The sequence below is a fragment of the Poecilia formosa genome, unplaced genomic scaffold (genome assembly GCF_000485575.1).
Source record: "Poecilia formosa unplaced genomic scaffold, Poecilia_formosa-5.1.2 Scaffold161, whole genome shotgun sequence".
NCBI lineage: Eukaryota > Metazoa > Chordata > Actinopteri > Cyprinodontiformes > Poeciliidae > Poecilia > Poecilia formosa.
The window spans coordinates 249,355-267,498 of NW_006800100.1; the positions used below are offsets into that span (position 1 = coordinate 249,355).

Here is an 18,144-nt window from a genome sequence, read left to right on the forward strand (position 1 = left end):
ACTGTTGTGAACATCTACTTTCCTCTTCCAGCTCCTCGAAGCACCTGCAGTTTTAATTGACAGCCTCACACGTCGGAGGAATTGCACTCATTTCCCTGCTAAGCACTTCGGATGTGTATGTATAGGTGTGTGTAGGGGGTCTAAGTGTTATCCACCTGCGCTCCTCCAGCTCTCCTCCCCTGACGGAGGATGAAGAGGTATGGGCATCTCATTAAGAGCTGCTGGAGCTAATTAACAAATTAATCAGCCTATGCAGAGGCACCAACCCCCGGCACCAATCAGCCGGACTCAAACGAGCCGCGCTCACTAGCCCACAGGGAAGGCAGCGCTTCTTTTCTGCAGGCCTGACACGCACACGTCTGAACTAAAACAAAGGCAGCTGATGATAATGAGCGTTTATTTGTTCCTCAAACGCCGCCGTGGTGGATGGATGCTTGCGGGTGCACAGGCACAGACACGCCGAACGTAGTTAATATTTTCCTTTGCTCCGCCGCTGCAGTCTGCTCAGCTGTGGAGTGCAGCAGATGGTGCGTCTAAAGTGGTGCCACAACAAGCCTGAGCTGAGCTCCTGTGTCAGAATGAGCCTTTTTTTTTTTATTTTCCCCTGCATGGTGCGTTTCTGCCGATACACTTGTTGAACGCAACACCCTCAAAGCACATGATACGATTCACAGGTCTTACAGCTACAGCATAGATACCAGTCTCTTTTAAGATCTCACATTACAAGCTTAAATTTACTGGACTAATTAAAATTCAATGCTTTCAAACTGGAGGACAACATGAAGGAATGAGGGAGAGAGAATGTCTGCTATTCCTGTGCATACAGTTGCACATTTGCCTGCATACCCCTCAAAGGCATTTTACACCCTATGATCTAGCCTCTGCTTGTTATACTTTAATGTTTGAACTTTACTTACAAGCATTTCTCTATAAAAGCAGACTTTTGAATTAGAAATGACCATGGAGGATACTTTATCCTCTGACACAAAATCAAGGAGCTGCAGATCCAATCAGCCAGGTAAAGCCTTGCAGCAAACAGCTAACTGTTTTGCAAACAACCCTTGTTTAATTATTGATTAAACCATTAACACATGCACCATGTCTTACATTTTGATAAAATCATTAATTTAGCAATTCAGTCTATTGAACGAATGGGTTGTGGTTCTCTGTGATTCTCACCGGCCTTTTTGGACCCGCCTCGTCTTTCTTGCCTCGTCTTGTCTGTTGCAACATTCACATGACATTTATCTGGGCTTTGTGGCAGTGGGGAGTTTGTAAAAACATGTTGCATCTAAACATGTGATGCTCATGCTAGATAATTCTCTACATGTCTTAAATAAACTCTTTTTCAGTTTGGTTGAGCTGGAGATGCAATCATACATGCAACATTACCAGATGTGAAGATATCACACTTTAATCAGTTTAGACAGAGTCTCTATATGCCTCTGCAATTAAGGACAGGCACAAGATAATGTAAAAAAAATATAAAGAAGTTTATTTAAAAAAAATACTTAATACTCCTTGTAGTATCCCACAGCTACCAGTAGGTGGTGCTAATTCAAGAAGTAGGTTTTTAGCTTCCATGGGGCGTTTAAGAGCAGTGGGACTTTTTAGGCACCTGCTAACAGCAGTGCAAGTGAACCAACATCCTTTCTGCCTTTGGAGGGGACTGGAAAACGAAAAGTTTAGGATTTTTTTTACTTCAGCTTCTGCCTAAGACATGTTGACGTGCTCATGGCCAATGCACTTAACCTTAATTTGCCTGTCGATCTTTGTGTTGGTGTATGAATGTGTGCGAATGGCTAAATATAGCTGTAGTGAAAGCACTTTAAATGGCCAGTATGATTGGAAAATCACAGTGTAGCTTCAATCCATTTACCCTCTACAGGTTTGCATGCATAAGAAACTATGCATGATTATGTGTTGCAAACTTTAAAATTCATTTGCAATGATTTTTATCATCTCTGTGGATTTCACTCTGTACAAAACAAAATTCTGGCATGCTATAAAACAGGGGTGTCAAACTCAATTTCACTGAGGGCCACTTCTGCATATTGGCCCCCCTCAACGGGCCACATTGACGGTACAAATCAGGAGAGCATCCCTGCTAAAACACCCCAGACAAAAGGTTGACTTCCCTCATTCAGTTCTGTAGAGGCTTATAATGAGTCAATGGCAAACAAATAATAAAAACAAGTCACATGGGCAGACATTATAGACTTTACGCAAAGATTTAGTCTCAGAGGCAACAGAAATCAATTAATTAAAAAAATCCTTTCTGAATATCATCTCATGGTCTCTGAACTAAATGCGTCTTTCTGACCGGGAGCTGACAGCGTGTTGAAGAGTTATGGACCAGATGCTTTGGAGCGTCTGGTTAGGAAGCGCATTACAAACCTTTGTTTGAAATGGCGCGTTAAATTCAAGTCTCCATTCCAGGCCAGAGAAAACTAAAGAGAATGCAACGTTGTGTTAATCCATTTGAGGAGCCGGTAGTTTATCTTGAGGAAATAAATGACGATGCAAAAGTTAATTAGACTGTAACATGCGCAGTCCACTGCTCAACCACTGCGAGTAACTCATCCAGCAGATTTAACAAATGGTGCACCCTTGTTGACCTTTAGTAAACACCTGTGATGAATAGAACATGCAAAATCTGTTTCTGTCTGGTTTTGAACCAGAGACCTATTGCATGTAAAGCAAACATGATAACCACTACACTACAGAAACTGAACTTCTCTGCTTTGTTTCAGTTTGAGGTTCCAAAGTTGATGATGTGAGATACAATGCATGAAAATTTCAACTGAGGCTTGCACTCAGAGTACAGACCATGACACCACAGAACCTTGTTGACCTTTAGTAAATGAATAAAATAGACTAAATCTGTTTCTGTCTGGTTTCGAACCAGAGACCTTTTGCGTGTTAAGCAAGCGTGATAACCACTACACTACAGAAACTCATGCTCTTTGGAGTGTTCCTGGTAGATGATCCACATTTTGTTAGAGACTAATGTCAACCATTAGCATGGAACAATGTCAAATACTTACGCCACAGATCCTCTCAGAGAGCACAGTAACTTGGTGAACAAACTAGCAGACTTATACTTGTGCCTAATTTCACATTACAGTCAATAAACTAAGCCTGGGATCAAAAAATATATAGAAAATGTCATTAGCAGAGACAAATGGTTCTACAGAGACTTGGCTAAATTGCTATAAAATAAAATCAACACATTAAAAAATATCTCTGAAATACAATCAACACTTGAAAATTAAAAATGGTTCAAAAATAATATCAACACTTCAAAATACAAAATCTCTGGAAAATAAAATATTATGTATGTTGTTTTTGAAAAACATTGGAATATAAGCACTTTTATCAAATCTTCATTGTGGTAAGATCATGTAAGTTCTTCTTAAATCCGTGGAAACTCAACAGTTTGTAAGGTAGGTGAGTTAGCTCAGCAGGTTAGAGCACCGTGCTGGTAATCCAGAGGTTGTTGGTTCAAACCCCATACTGGTCACTTCATGTCTAAGGTCTTTCAGACAATCAACACCTCAAAATAAATAAGGGTTCAAAAATAAAATCAATACTTCAAAATTAAAAAATGGTTCAAAAATAAAATCAACACTTTACAATTAAAAAATGGTTCAAAAATAAAATCAATTCTTCAAAATTAAAAATGGTTCAAAAATAAAATCAACCAGTAACATTTTATGCGGTTTAACTAAACCGCATAAAATGCGGCTAAATAGCCGATGTTAATATGATTGTAATTTCACGGATGAAAATAGTACATGACCAATTTTTTTTTATTTTGTCAGTCAAGATAACGGATAACAAAAAAAGTCTAGCGCGACCTGCCGCCCTGACACCAACTCACACATCTTCATTCACAGTCTTACTTGTAAATCGATTTTTATTTTCTTGGACGTTTTAATGTTAGCTTGTCCATGTCTCAGTTTTATTCGCTGGGAAAATCAATAAGCAGCTTGAGGTGACTCTGCTGCTCTCTAGTGGCGAGAAGCCGTAATGTTGGCTGGTAACAATCGGAAGCAATGGGGGAAAAGGAAGTTGGAAGCAAATCGGGCCCAAAAACCAATTTAACGCAAACAACCACCCAAAAAAAGGCGGGGGGGGCCACATAAAATGACATAGTGGGCCACATGTGGCCCGCGGGCCTTGAGTTTGACACATGTGCTATAAGAGAATGGGAAACTGCCATGTTCTGGATTATTTGAAGTGCTTAATCAATGTTTTACATTCATATCAGGGTTGAAACCATTCATCCATTATGTACAGTCTACGGTTGGTGCCTATCTCTGGCAGTTTACAGACCGATTAACCTTCTGTCATATTCGTTGGCTGTGGGAATGAGGAGAAAATCCAAACTTCAAGCAGAAAGACCCCATGTAGGCCAGGATTCAAACCCACGACCTTCTTGCTGCAAGGCAGCAGTGCTGCCAGCTGCATCACGCTGCAGGCCTATAACAGGGTTCAGCATTTTGTATACGTAGTTTCCAGGTGTGCTAGATTACATAGTATTATTAATAAACCTTCTGTTATACTACAGTGACACACTTTGATGGCCTAAAGTGATGTTATGATTCATATTTCCATTGAACAGGAGCAATAATACCACAGTATTAAAGGTTAAACTTGATTATTGTAAGTTTCTACCAACGTTTATTTGAAAACTCACAAATTAGAAGTTAATTTTATAGTTAAAGTTTAAGGTTATGTTTTTGTTTGGTTTTTTAAATTGCTTCGACGTGATTGGTTTCTTGCTGTGAACAATTGAGCCTACATCTCTTTTATTCCTTTATGTGAAACGGAAAAGCCCCATTTTTAACTGGTAAATTCACTTTTCATCATTTACCAAGTTGAAATGTCTCGCTTGATGGGCTTAGGAGCGTTTCTAAAGAGAGTTATTACTCAGTGAGCAGCCATGAGAGAGAGCCAACAGACCAGGCAGAACCTGTCTCCTACTCTAATGGAGCTAATCTGGGTCCAAACCATGCTTCAATGAGTGTATATGCTCGTCTATGCCTTGGTTTACACAGAGACAGTCTGTTATGTATTCTAGCCTGCAGCTATGAGGCTATTCACATACATTGCAGTCTTAAGCATTAGCACTACGGCACCCTGGGGTCCAACCCACAAGGAAATTGCATGATGGACGACCCAACGGCTGCCCCGTTTTTCTTCCTAGTGGAAGTTTGAAGGCCGATCTGTTCTGTGAACGTCATGTATTTAAACCGAGCTTAAATGCAATATGCTGTTATACAATGTTAGCTCTTAAAACCTTTGCGTGTCTCTTGTAACCCTCCGTATGAGGTATGTCTCCAGTTTTGAGGCAAACAGTTTGTTTATGATCGCTGTTGCATAATCAAACTGATGTAATATTCATGGCAGTGATGCTTTGCATGCAAATGAAACACATACAGTACAAGCCGCGTCCCTGAAGTCCAAACAAAGCAAATCTCCAGAGTTTTAGAAAACCTCCAGAGTTTTAGAGGGAAAGTTAACCCTACAGTTCACGTCGATCTTTTATTTTTAGCTAAAAACGCTCAAATTCCCTGCAGGGCTCCACGCCAGTGGTTGTGAAATGAACTTTAAACCAGGTTCAGTCTTTGATTTTGTTGCACACTGGAGGCTGTTTTCTTGTTTACTGGCACCACAAAAAAAAAAAAAAATAATAAATTGCTATTCTTTTTTATAACTTGCCTTCAGGATACATGCTGCTCCTTGTAATTGTGCTCACAAAGTGTCCTTTTTATCTTATTTCTCTTCATTTGTTTCCTCCTACTCCTTATCTTCTGACCCTGTTTTTGGAACCCGAATGTTTCCTCTCCTCAATTTGCTGTATTTTAATTGGAAAGAAACAAGTTAATTTGGCTCTGGAGAAACAAAGGAAAAAAGATTACTGTAGCTGCGAAAAAGCCAACAAAAACTCTGACAAAAGGAGCAAAAGGAATAAAATATTTCTTCCTCAGCCGGTGAGCTCGGATCCAGATGACATTATTGTACAGATAAAAGTCTGGAGACCGCTCGCTGCGCTTCTGCAGGAAGTAGAATGTGATCAAAAGGAGGGGAGTTGCCGAACAAATGTAAACACGAAACGTCTGGGTGACTTTGCAGAAACGAGCTGACTCTAAGTGGGCTTTGAGCAGATGAGGGTGGTGGAAAATGTAAATTGGAATTGGCAACTGATCTTACAACTTGGCAGAGCTTTCACCCTCTCCTCCATTCTCAATATGAGTGCAGCCCGATATGGGAATAAGATGAGGGGATTTGTTGTTTTTTTTCCTGTTTTTCTTTTCTGCCTCCTTTTTGGCTGGCTTTCAGATTTTCATCGTTGAATAAGAGCCGCAAGAATTTGTTATTGACAGCCAAATGGAGACAAAGCGTTTTATCGTCCGCGTTAGCCTCCAAACCGCCTCATCTTTTTTTTCTTTTTACATCATGCGAATTCATGATACCTACAAAGCGAACATGACGCGAACCATTTATGTGTCATGTTTCGCACATTTTCGCTTCTTTGCACGAGGCGTGGAGGAGACAGTGTTCAGAAATGCATTAGAGGTGCCATGGTTAATGCATGACACGAATACAGCTGACTCCGAGGAGCCGCTGCTCCTCCCGTATTATTCATATAGTGTGCGAACCCAGCGTGTGTGCATGAATTCACAAGCGTTCCAAGAGAAAATCTCGACTCCAAAAACGGGTTTTGCAGCAGGGGAGCTGCGAGTCGTCCCTTCGTAGCGCAGAGGAAACTCTGAGAGCGTCGCCTCCGCAGCTAAGACAATGATCGTGTGTCCTCTCCGTCGTTTACAGGGACTCGCGAGTCAAAAATACCAATTCGCAAACTTAAACAACTTTTCCTTGTGGGTGATTTTCTGGTTGAGATGGTGTGCACTGGAGGATGATATTACAGTCTATTCTCCTTTTCCTCTTCAGAGATCTCTGCAGCTTACGCCTGAAGTTCCAGGCTTTAGTCAGACTCACCCCTTAAAGCCTGCCGCCTGCCAGCTTGACCTTTGTTTTTGTTCTGCTTGAAAATGTCTCACCTCTGTTGGCACACCTGTGTGAAGCTTAAAAAGTCCTTAAATAATACATTTTTGCTGGAGCATAATCAGGAACTGCATTTTTTGCTCCATCTTATTCTTAGAGCCATTTGCAGAAATAAATGAACCTAAATGTTTATGAAGCGGACTTTCAGAAAGATTCATCTGTCTGTGAATCTTTTAGCTAATTCATTTATGAAATTAACTTTTTCTGTTTTGCTGTAAATGATTTGAAAACTCTGTGCTGCTGCCAGTCTTTGACAGGATTCTCTCCTAGAAAAGATTTTTAATCTCAACGTTAAAATAAGTAATAATAATAGAAAAGTCCCAACTTTACTTTCAGCACATTTATTCATTGGGGTCAAAAGTCCAGTTATATCAAATATTTGTTTTGTGCTCTTGTTGTTAAGACTTTGCACATCATTCTCTTTGGGTGATACCCTTAGATCTGAGTCTTTCCTTCTTCTGTCACCTCTTCAGCCCAGCTTTGGGGTTTTCTATTGGATTTAGGTCTGAAAACTGACCACAGAGGAAAGTTGATCCATTTCTATGTTAATTCAGGTTATGATCTTGCTGAAAGCCCCAAGTTAGAACCAATTTTTAGTTTTCTAGGAGAGGCAGTAGGTCCTCCACCACCTTTATGATTGTCGTAAACATTAATCCTCCGTTTCTTGCGAAATCTTCAACTCCAGGCAACCTTTAGATGTGTCTGTTTCTACACCCCTGAATCAAATAGACGGGTCATTAAAGGGACTCTGGAGATGTTTACTGCACACTAAGGAGGTCATTCAACCATTTCCACTGGTTTCAGGATGTTAAGTCCACCACAAAACACTTTTCTTTTCCAGCAGCCATTTTACAGTGCTACAGCAGTAAAACCAGCTGACCAAATATGCTGGAACTCCGCCGTGGGTTGCTTGGTGACGGCACACTCGCCAAATGTGACTTTTATTTGGGGGGTTTTTGAAACAGCAATAAATATTAACTTACTGCTTAAAAACTGCTGGGTGTTTCTTTAAGCGCTTGGGTTGTTTGTAGAAACAAAATGTAAAATTCACTAATTTCAAATTAGTTAATTAACAAATTTAAGATCTTAGTCACGTTGTTTGAACTCTATGTGTTCAAGCTTTTCATAGTTGGCCTGAAAATACTTTTTTCAGTTCTTCCTTTTTCAGCTGGGTGACATTTTCTATAGATAGCGACTAATGGTTGCTACGGCAACGTGGGGAAAATGTCCCTCTGCTCCAATTTGTGTCGCATTATGTTTATACCCGTGAAAAACAGAAAGTTGTGGTAACTAGGAGTTAATAGAGACTAGAGAAGTTACATTGTTTTACATTGTTTCATATAATCTGTTAATAAATAAATAAGTATTCCCAAACATGTTTTCTTTATTGGCTAGAGATGAAATGTGCTAAAATTAAAACATGAATCTTTTTTTTTGGCACATGTTTACCATCTGGAGGACTCTCTGCTCTCTCTACCTGTCGCTGTAAATCAGCGTTCCTCTTCCATTTATTTCCCTCTTAAGTGTGCAGCAAGTTTAATGAATTTCACAGACAAATGTTTTGTCTGCCGAGGGAGGAAATAAATTTGGCAATTTTTATTCCTCGGTGTCTAATTACTACTTCACTCAGAACTTCTAATCAAAAAAGAAAAAAAAACAAGTTGTAGTCATCCACCCCCTTGAATATCATATTAAATTTAATATATCCAACAAGCACGTCCTTGAATCAGCTGCCACTTTTATTTAGATTACTGAGTTCTCCTTCCCATCGTCGATGTTGATTTAAGTCCCTTCATTTGCAACGTCTTTAAAAACCCTGAATAGTTTACAGAAGCAGAGTTTGGCGGCGTCACGGTTGGTCGTTGTTACTGGAAACGGTTTAATAAATCCCTGAAAGCGAGTTTTGTCCATCAGGGACAGCTTTGAGTCCTCTTATGAGAATGAGTGGTCATTTTTTTAAATGTTTTTAAAAAAACCAACATGCTCAGCTCCCAGAGGTGCATATTTGATGTAACTCGGTGTGATGTGTGAATCTGGTTGCAGTCAGGTCACTCTGCTCTGCAGGCCATTCAGGCTTTTCTTTTCTCGCTCTCAGTGCAGCCATCGATCTCTCTACTTGCCAAAATATATGAGAAGCTCAGCCAAGAGTTTCTGTCTCTCTTTGGGACGTTCCGGGTCACGCAGGTCAGACTTTGGGTGAATAGATTTACTGGAAAACCATTCAAACCTTGTTGTTTATCCGCCTCGGTGTTTTATTTGCATGCAAATATACTCGGCTTTAAGGAAATCCACCTTTAACTCTCTCTTGTAATAGCAGATGCATATTAATCACCTGGTTGCAACAACAGGTGCTTTGAGTATTGCATCATAGAGGGTAAACAGAGCGCTAGCTTCTCAATAACATATTTTTTATATCTGTTTTTACCTTCTGACTCTGACAAGACGGATTCTGTTTATTCACATTTGATTTAGCACAGGAATTTGGTGGTGTAAATATCTTCATACACCTGCAATAAGACAAAACTAATTTAGAGGGAACTTTTCGTCAAAACTGTAGCTTGTTTTAAGTCAATGCTTCCTTAATATTATTGAATAAGGACTTGCTCCAATCAGATTGTTTCACTTATTTATTAATAAGAAGGAAAAAATAAGCTTGTATTTCTTGCTGAAAAGTTATTTGCAAAGTTACTTTTTTATTTCAAGTGTAATAAGATATTTGCATTAAAAGCTACACCAAACTACTTGGTGAGATTTTGTGTTTTTTGCAGTGTAGGAGCTTGTTTAAGGTCAATAATTTATGAATATCGATCAAAAGAAAAAGGTACTTGTTCCACTGGCAGATTTTTCTCCAGTAAGTGGAAAAGTTTTTATTTATATTCAATAATTATTGACTTAAAACAAGGCCATATATCTTGCTCAAAAGTTACTTGTAAGTTAGTATAATCTTCTTATGACTGGAAACTGGACGTAAAGTCCTAATATTTTGTGTTTTTTCAGTGTCTAACCTGCTAAATAAATGAATCCACCCAGCCGGTTCTTCTTATCTTTCTCCACCTTCTTCCTGCGCTCCCTCTCTTCCCGTCCTCTGCATCGTGCCGTGTTTGGGTCAGGTGGGTTCAGCCCTTCAAGCTGAACAGTCAGCTCCTGTTTTGACAGCTTGTCTGTGTGAATACACCTTCCTCTCTTCGTCGTATCCTCCCTCCACTTTGCCGCGGCCTTTCCTCCAGCTGTGGTCCACCTCCGTGACTTCCTCCTCTTCCTCCTCCGCCCCGTTCTTTGGTCCGGCCGTTGTCAGCTCCTCTTCCTCCCGCTGTAACCCTGTGTTGGCCCTCCATCCATCACGGGTTCCTCCTGTCTTCTCTCATTGCCATGCGTATGTCTCAGGACCTAAAAGCTGTCCCTCTGTCTGTGTCTCTAACGGTTCATCTGTCTCTTTCTTTCTTCCCTCGTGCCATGCAGCCCATCACTATCACCCTTCCTCTGTCCCCCATCCATCTCTACCACTCTCCTCTTTTTTTTACTCCATCTCTCTCTGTTTTTTCTACATATTTCCCAAATGAAAAGATCCATTCATAGCCTGGGAATCATTCATCTTCATTTTCTTGCGTTCCATGCAGTCCGGCTGTTCATTAATCTTTGGCTCTCGTCTTGTCTTTTTCTCTTTTGTCTATCATCTATCTGTCTCTGCATGCAGCTCCCACATAATTTTGAAACTCGTTCTCAGATTAATTCCTTCCGATCCGAAATGTTTTCCCCACTAAATTCACCTATGCATGTTCATTTGGACTAATGCAGCCTAGAAGCTCCTACCAGCTGGCATTAGCATAATGCTAGCATTAGCCCACATGCAATTAAACCCAATAATGAGGTTGGTTTTATATTGGAAAGTGATTGTTTATCTTCAGTTCAGTCTGCAGTATAACCAAAGAACATTTTCCCTATTGAGGCTTTCTAATTGATTTTTAAATGCAGTAAGATGCAGAGTTCTTAATTAAATGACCTTAAACGTCACAGAGGTTTGGACTCAAATCATGTGACTTAGAACTGAGTGAGTCGCTAATTTATTGACTTTAGACTTTAAACTTACTAAAGTTTGTATAAAACTAGACATAATCAAATGACTCAGGAAAATACTTAATTGCAACCCTGGATACAGACGTGCTGCCAATATTGACTTATGTATGGAATGCCAGAGGTGCCATAAATGTGTTGCCATTTTGTTGGGTGTTGGATCCATCGCAATTTTTTTCTAAAACACAGAGCAACCGAAATGTCTTCCCTGGGGAATGGAAGAAAAAAAATATATATGTAAATATCTGATTCAGTTGTTCCTTATCCTCTTCAAATGACTTGTTTAAGACCTAAAATTAAACATTTGGAGTCATGTTTGCCCACAGTCCGTCTCAGCAAAGTTATTTGGAGCCACAAAAGCAACATTACCTTCAAGAATGTTTTTTGTTTTTACAATATCTTTTATAGATTTGTTTTAGCCATTATTTTTAAACTGAAGAAAAAAATATTTAACTTGTTCAAAAATCATCAAACTTTTCCAAAAAAAAGGGCATGAATACATTTTCTATAATTGAACCTTCAAATGTTTCATAATTTCATAAAGACAAACAAAAAAAATATATATATATATTTTGCAGCCTAGAGAAAATGACCACAAAAACAGTCAGTTCATAAAATACATTTGAGAATCTGCTAAGGCGAGCATTTATTTATTTACTACCTTTACATTTTCTTTTTCAAAATTGCAAAATTCTTGATAAATTTGATCCCGGTTAAGAGCCACTTTGAGGTTAGCATGTCTTGGATTTGAAGACTTTCATGCCTTTTCTTGAGCTTTGTTTCTAAACTTGTGTGGAAAGACGTGAGACTTAGACGAGAACCTGCTCAAACATCGGCTTTCTGGGGGGCTTTTGTTGTGCAGTCTGTTCTGATTGTATCTTGTTTAATTGTCCCCAGTTTAACATTTCTAAATATTCTACTAAAGAACCAAAAGCAAAATGTGTTGTTATCCAGTTTTAAAGAAGTTCTGAGAAGCATTTTGCAACCCAACATGACAGAGGCTTTACACAAGCAGCAGCAGCAGCAGCAGGGAGCGTCGTCTACTTCATAAGCAGAGATGATGATGAAAATGTTCACTGCAGAACTGTAACGGAGGAAGAAAGAAAAAGCGAAACACATCTGGAGTCCCTGTTAAGAGCGAGCTTGTTGCAATGACTCGGTAACACATCACGCTGCTGATCGCTGCTCCGGTTTTTATTTGACATAATGCTTCTATTATCCTTCCATTTCCTGGGCTCAAAAAAGCAGATACTGTAAAATAACGTCTGCATTCATCCTGAAATAGTTATTTCTCTATTTTTGACACCTTCTGTCGTTGTTACTAAGGTAACCGCTTCGTTTTGGTGATGCTAGCTGTTAGGCACAGTCAGGGAAGTTTGAAGTTATTCTGTTCTGCACTGACTCACATTAGCGGTTAGTGAGGTCGGTGTTGAGGTTTGCAGAGTCGTATCCCATTAGCAGCCATTTAGGAGCAGCTTTCTCTTCCTGTTACCGTGACTGACGGCGCAGCTGGGCAGCAGAGTCAGGACGACGGGCCAGAGCACATTTTACACCTCGTACGAAGCCGTAAAACAAACACACACCCACAGCAACGCCGTGTCAGGCGAAATTAAACTGAGACGTTTGTGTCAGAAAAGAAGGTTTTGGACATTTTGGACATTTTTGAAGACTGAAAATAATGAAAGTGGAAAGTGGAAGTTTTAAGTTATGGCAAAAGAAGCCAGTTTGTTGGTGACTTGTGTGCATTTACATTAAAGAATCGGTTCTGTATTCAAATACTAATAATTTCAACTGATGGAGATCTCAGTTTCTGCCAATTGTCCCTGTGAACAAACAGTAAGAGCTGCTTCTGCTGCACATCTCTCTGTTTCTTCTACATATTTTCCAAATGAAAAGATCCATTCATGGCCTGGGAATCATTCTCCTTCATTTTCCTGCTTTACATCCAGTCTGTCTCTCTAAAGTCTTACAGTCACCAAAAATCTTCTCCTTTTTTTTTACAGGAAATTTTACAGGAGTCACCCAGTTACTGTTGGTAGTTTTAGATATTTCAGCAAACATACATACTAATAAATACAGAAACTACAGAAGAAACCGTGCCAGAAACACTATGACTGAATGCATCTACACTGCAAAACACAAAATCTTACCAAGTGTTTTTAATCTTCTTTCAACTGAAATAAGACATAAATAACTTTTCAGCAAGAGATATGAGCTTGTTTCATATCTCTTGTAAGTGAAACAATCAGTGGAACAAGACATTTTGCCACATTGTAACTTATAATATGGATAACAAGGCCCATATTATTGGAACCAACTTATAATATTGTTCCAATATTAGGAGATATAAATTTTATTAAGAAATTATTGACTTAAAGTTCATATTTATGTCTGAAAAGTTGCTTGTAAGTTAGTTTTGTCTTATTTCAGGTATTGTAAGATGTTTACACCAGAAACTAGACCAAGCAATTTGCAGTGTAGCTTCTGTACCTGAAGTTAATTAAAAGGTTTTAGCTGTTTGGTGTTTTTACAGATGGTTTTGTCTAACAACCATTAAGGAAAACACCAAATGATCCCCCAGACAAAGCCTCGTGGTTACTGACAGCCAACACTATCAGGCAGGAACATTCACATTGAAACTCCCTCCGGATCGATACCAACCAAAGGAGCGTTTGAATCTGGCAGAGTGTATCTTTTATCTGCTGTTTCTGGGTCATGTCTCTGGTCTCCGGGTCGTGATGTAGTGGCTGCCAGACTGAGGGCTCTTCTGAATCCACCTCACTGCAGTCGGGATTAAAAGACTCGCATTGTTTTATGTGACTGTGGTGCTCGGTTTTTCTGGGGGGTTGTTTTATATTCCTGAAGCTAAAATGGAGCGAGTGTCGTATTAAATACATGTGGTTTTCTTTACATGGTTTCTAATGTTCTCAGTGGTCGAGGGCAGTAATGTTCTGGTGCTATTTTACACATTTTGATTGATAGGATATTGATCTGTAAATGTATTTGTTGGACATTAACACAAATTGTTACCAAGTATTTGTGGTCCAGTTTCTAGTACAAATATATTTGCACACTTGATACGACAAAACTAACTCACAAGTAACTTTTCAGCAAAATATAGGAGAAAGATATGGGAGCTTGTTTAAGTCAGTAATTCTTGATTATTGCTAAAAACTACTAGTTCCACTGGGAGATTATTTCATTTATATTATGGAAAAAATGTCTTGTTGTAAGTGAACTAGAACTTTTTAATCACATGTTGAAGAATTATTTACTGAAAACAGGCTCTTACATCTTGCTGAAATGTTACATGTAAGTTGGTTTTGTCTTCTTTTACACCAGAAACTAGACTGAAATATTTAGTAATATTTTGTGTTTTTGCAGTCAAATGTCCTTTTACAGGTTCTGAATAGATGAGTGGCATCTATAGCTGCATTTCCATTACAAACGTGTACAAAACTTTGTCGATATTCTGCTAATGAAGAAAAAACACGATTTCAAAATTGTGCTGTTTCCATTATATAAGACACACAATTAAAATCGCAAGCGGATAAGTTTGTTCATACGATAAGTCGTTAAAAACATCCTCCTCCTACCACTTCCTGTCGTCTTCTTTGTTGTTTTCAGCAGAAGTAACATCAGGTTGTTGATGCAAAAACGTGTTTCCATTGCATTTTTGTGAGCTACTCTAATTTCGACACAGCTGAAAAACTGTGAGTTGTTTCTAAATTGTCATGTTTCCATTAAGCAGATTTATCTCCAAATTCCAATTTAATCTATTTTTATGGTCAAAACTCGGCTCATAATCACTGAGCGATTACCAGCTAAACGGAGATTTCAAACCGAGTGTAGAGTTTCAGTTAAACTGAGTTTCGAATAAAGATTTTCACAAAAACACAGAAGATGTGAACGATTTGAAGCACTCTCGAGAAACTCTATAAGTTTGAGTAGCTCGGTGGTCCTTGAGCAGTTCGAGACATTAGGAGTCCACAGTAATGTGGCAAAGAGAGACGGTGTGGCAATACAAAGAGAGGAGAGTGTTGGAGTAAGTTATCAGTGAGAGTGATTGCAGAGGGAATGAGCATTGATGAGGGGCGGCACTGAGAGCAGGGGAGTTGAAAAAACAAGAAAGTGCGTGCAAAGGATCTGAGCTGACACCACTCGAAAAGACAGATCAACCAAGTGAAAGAGACACCAATCAACACCTCTTGATTGCCGCAGGTGTCCCAAGGGGTGAGAGCAATCTATAGGGAGGCGAAAAGGAAAGACGGGAAGCAGGAAAAGAAAGATAACTGCTCCGACACTCGTCAAAGAACAGAGAGGAGTGTCACATCCTCTGTCAGCTCATCGACTGCCGGCCGCTCGGGGGAGTGGGCCGGGACGGCGCCAGGGTCTGATGTTTAGCTTTGTTCACTTCCTGACAGTGAATGCATGTTGTGATGTTCATCATGCAAGAATCAATCTGTCCCACTATCAATCATTTAGCTGTGTAGTCATTAGCTAAGCTAAATATAGCTCAAAGTATGAAGCAAAGAGACAGAAGAAGAATCAGATCGTGGGTCATTAGAGGGAATTGTTTTCTAACCTCTTTTTCTAGTAAATCAGCCAATATTTTCCTTTTTTTTTTTTTTTACAAATCCAGAACATCATTTCATCACATTCATCAACTCATCACATTTTCAATCACAAACGTAATTCTGAAGCCGGCATTTAACAAAACCTACTGGCTCAGGTACAAATACTTCATCATCGGAGGCAAGGTCATCGTGGATGAAGACAGGATGACCTTGGCTCACACTAATGTCTGCTGCATGACCACGAAGAAATTAGGTGGAGGTTTTAACCGCTGACATGTTCTGGAGAACACAGATAAGGCTCAGAAAGGGAGAAACTAAGGTCGAATGAATGACGGCTTAAAGACAGGATGAGAAAATTACAGGGATGTTTGAAGAACAAAGGCAGAGAAATCAGCAGATAGGATTACTGAAACAAGAACATTTTAACAGAACGGGAAACAAATGCTGGATAAAAGAACAGACCTTACAGCAATAACTGAAATCTACCAAAGGAATAAAACAAAGAATGATTTTATTTTTTCCTTCACAACTCGATTAAAATTTTGTTTTATCTGAGGTTTGATCTAAATTAATATCCAGTAGTAAAAAAAATAGACATTTTAGGCATTAGTGTGGTCTTAAGAAGTGGAATTTTCTTAGTTTTAAATAAATATCTTTATTCAGACAGAAACTAGAAGAAGATAAATGGTGAAGAAACTAACCAGTTATAATAAAACCAGTTATATGGATATGAAAAAGATATATATGTGCATATATATGTAATTTCTCAAAAAAGTATTAAGACAAAAATAACCATGGAAAATGTTTCCAATGTTGCCGTGGTAAAAATTGGTCTTTTATGGTCAAAATGTTTATTAAGTAGACTATTAAATCAAATATTTAATCCCCATGTTTCTCCCAAAGTTTGATATGAGAAAAACAAGCAAACAAGTAGATTAATATTTTTTGTGACTCAGTTTCTGTTAAATCTACCACCATGGCAAAAACAAAATGTTTTGTAAAATATCTCTACTTTGCAAGAACAATAAAGATCACAAACACAGAAAAAGTTATGCTAGTTTACTACAGGATCCAAAAATCTGTGAAGTTCTTCAGTCAGAATATGGAACAAATCCAGAAATACTTTAAAACTTTACAAACAGACCCATCAGAATTAAATCATTGTTAGAAACTACAACTTTTATCAAGATACAAATTACCATATTTATTATAATTACATGGTTGAATGGCTTCATTTAGTGTTTCAGATTTCTTGTTGCGGTTCTTTCCATCCTGGTTGAGACTGGATCTGTCACCATAACAAGTTTTGCTGCACGATAAATTGTCCCAGAAGTTATCGCGATAAATGATAATATCGTTGTTTCGAGACCATTTTCCAGTAATATAATGGTAACGGCATAATGATGCAAACATGTTTTCAGAGATCAATAAACTTTAAATTATAATGAACCAAAAGGCATTTTAAATATCCACAATAAACAAATAAAATTAATTTTGTCAACAAAATTATCCTTTAAAAAAAAAAAGGTTAAGTTGAAACCAAAACACCAGATGAAGAATTTTATCAACCAGTTTTTGGTAGAAAATGAGACAAACTATAAATGATGCAAATGGAAACGATTGAGCTCGTTTTAACTCATCATCTGATAAATTGATTTATTGCAACAGTGACCCAGTAGGACCAGTTTCTGCAGCTTCACAGAGAAGTGAAAGTTTCCTTTGCTGAGGAGGCACACTGGGTCAGAAAATCAAACTTCACGAACCACACAGGCGCAATGAGGGACACGTTTGTACGCTCGGTCTGAGATGAAGTCAAATCCCATTATCCTGCAACCGCCATGAAATTATAAAGGCTGAAAGAGCAGGTTAGGGAGCTGTTTCAGTAAATATGCGTGCTGTCGCATGACCGCCTTGAGCGGCTGCCGTGAAGCGCACGCATGCGATGCAGTCACCTCTTTCGTTCATGTAGAAATAAAGCCTGGAGCTTTAATAGAAGAGAAATAAAGTCGCAGAATTTGATGAAGTCTGTTGTGTTTGTAAAAAAGGCAGCCAGGTGCTTCTGAATCAACGTCCATTTATCCGTTTTAAGAGTTGGTGCACTCGAGAGCGAAGATTGACCCAATTACGTACCTGCTGATTACCTCGTCTTGGAGGCGAGCGCTCAGACACCATCTCTGTCACGGCGCCTGTGAGGGAGAAACATTCCCATCTCTGGTTCCTCGCTCAGCCTTTGATTTCCAGTCACAACAGCCGGGCTGCGAAGGCAGCTTCTGCTGATCGCGACATGAAGGAAATCAGCGTCCTGTAGCCTCTGTCTGCTGCTGTTTGTTTGCTGCCGTTGCCATCCTTCCATCCCCGGCGCTGCCTCTTCTCAAGGTCGATGGCAAACGGTGGAGATTTCGTCAGCTGATAGTGTTCTGCT

At 39.1% G+C, this 18,144-nt stretch overlaps 1 protein-coding gene and 1 non-coding gene across 4 annotated transcripts in view; one reads left to right on the forward strand and one right to left on the reverse strand.

The window, feature by feature from the left end:
* The window catches only part of nlgn2a (neuroligin 2a), a 249,364-nt gene that overhangs the window by 181,980 nt on the left and 49,240 nt on the right, over positions 1–18,144 (forward strand). The window lies entirely within an intron of this gene.
* trnav-aac (transfer RNA valine (anticodon AAC)) lies at positions 2,885–2,957 on the reverse strand. The gene has a single exon. It is a non-coding gene; the product is annotated as a tRNA-Val (tRNA).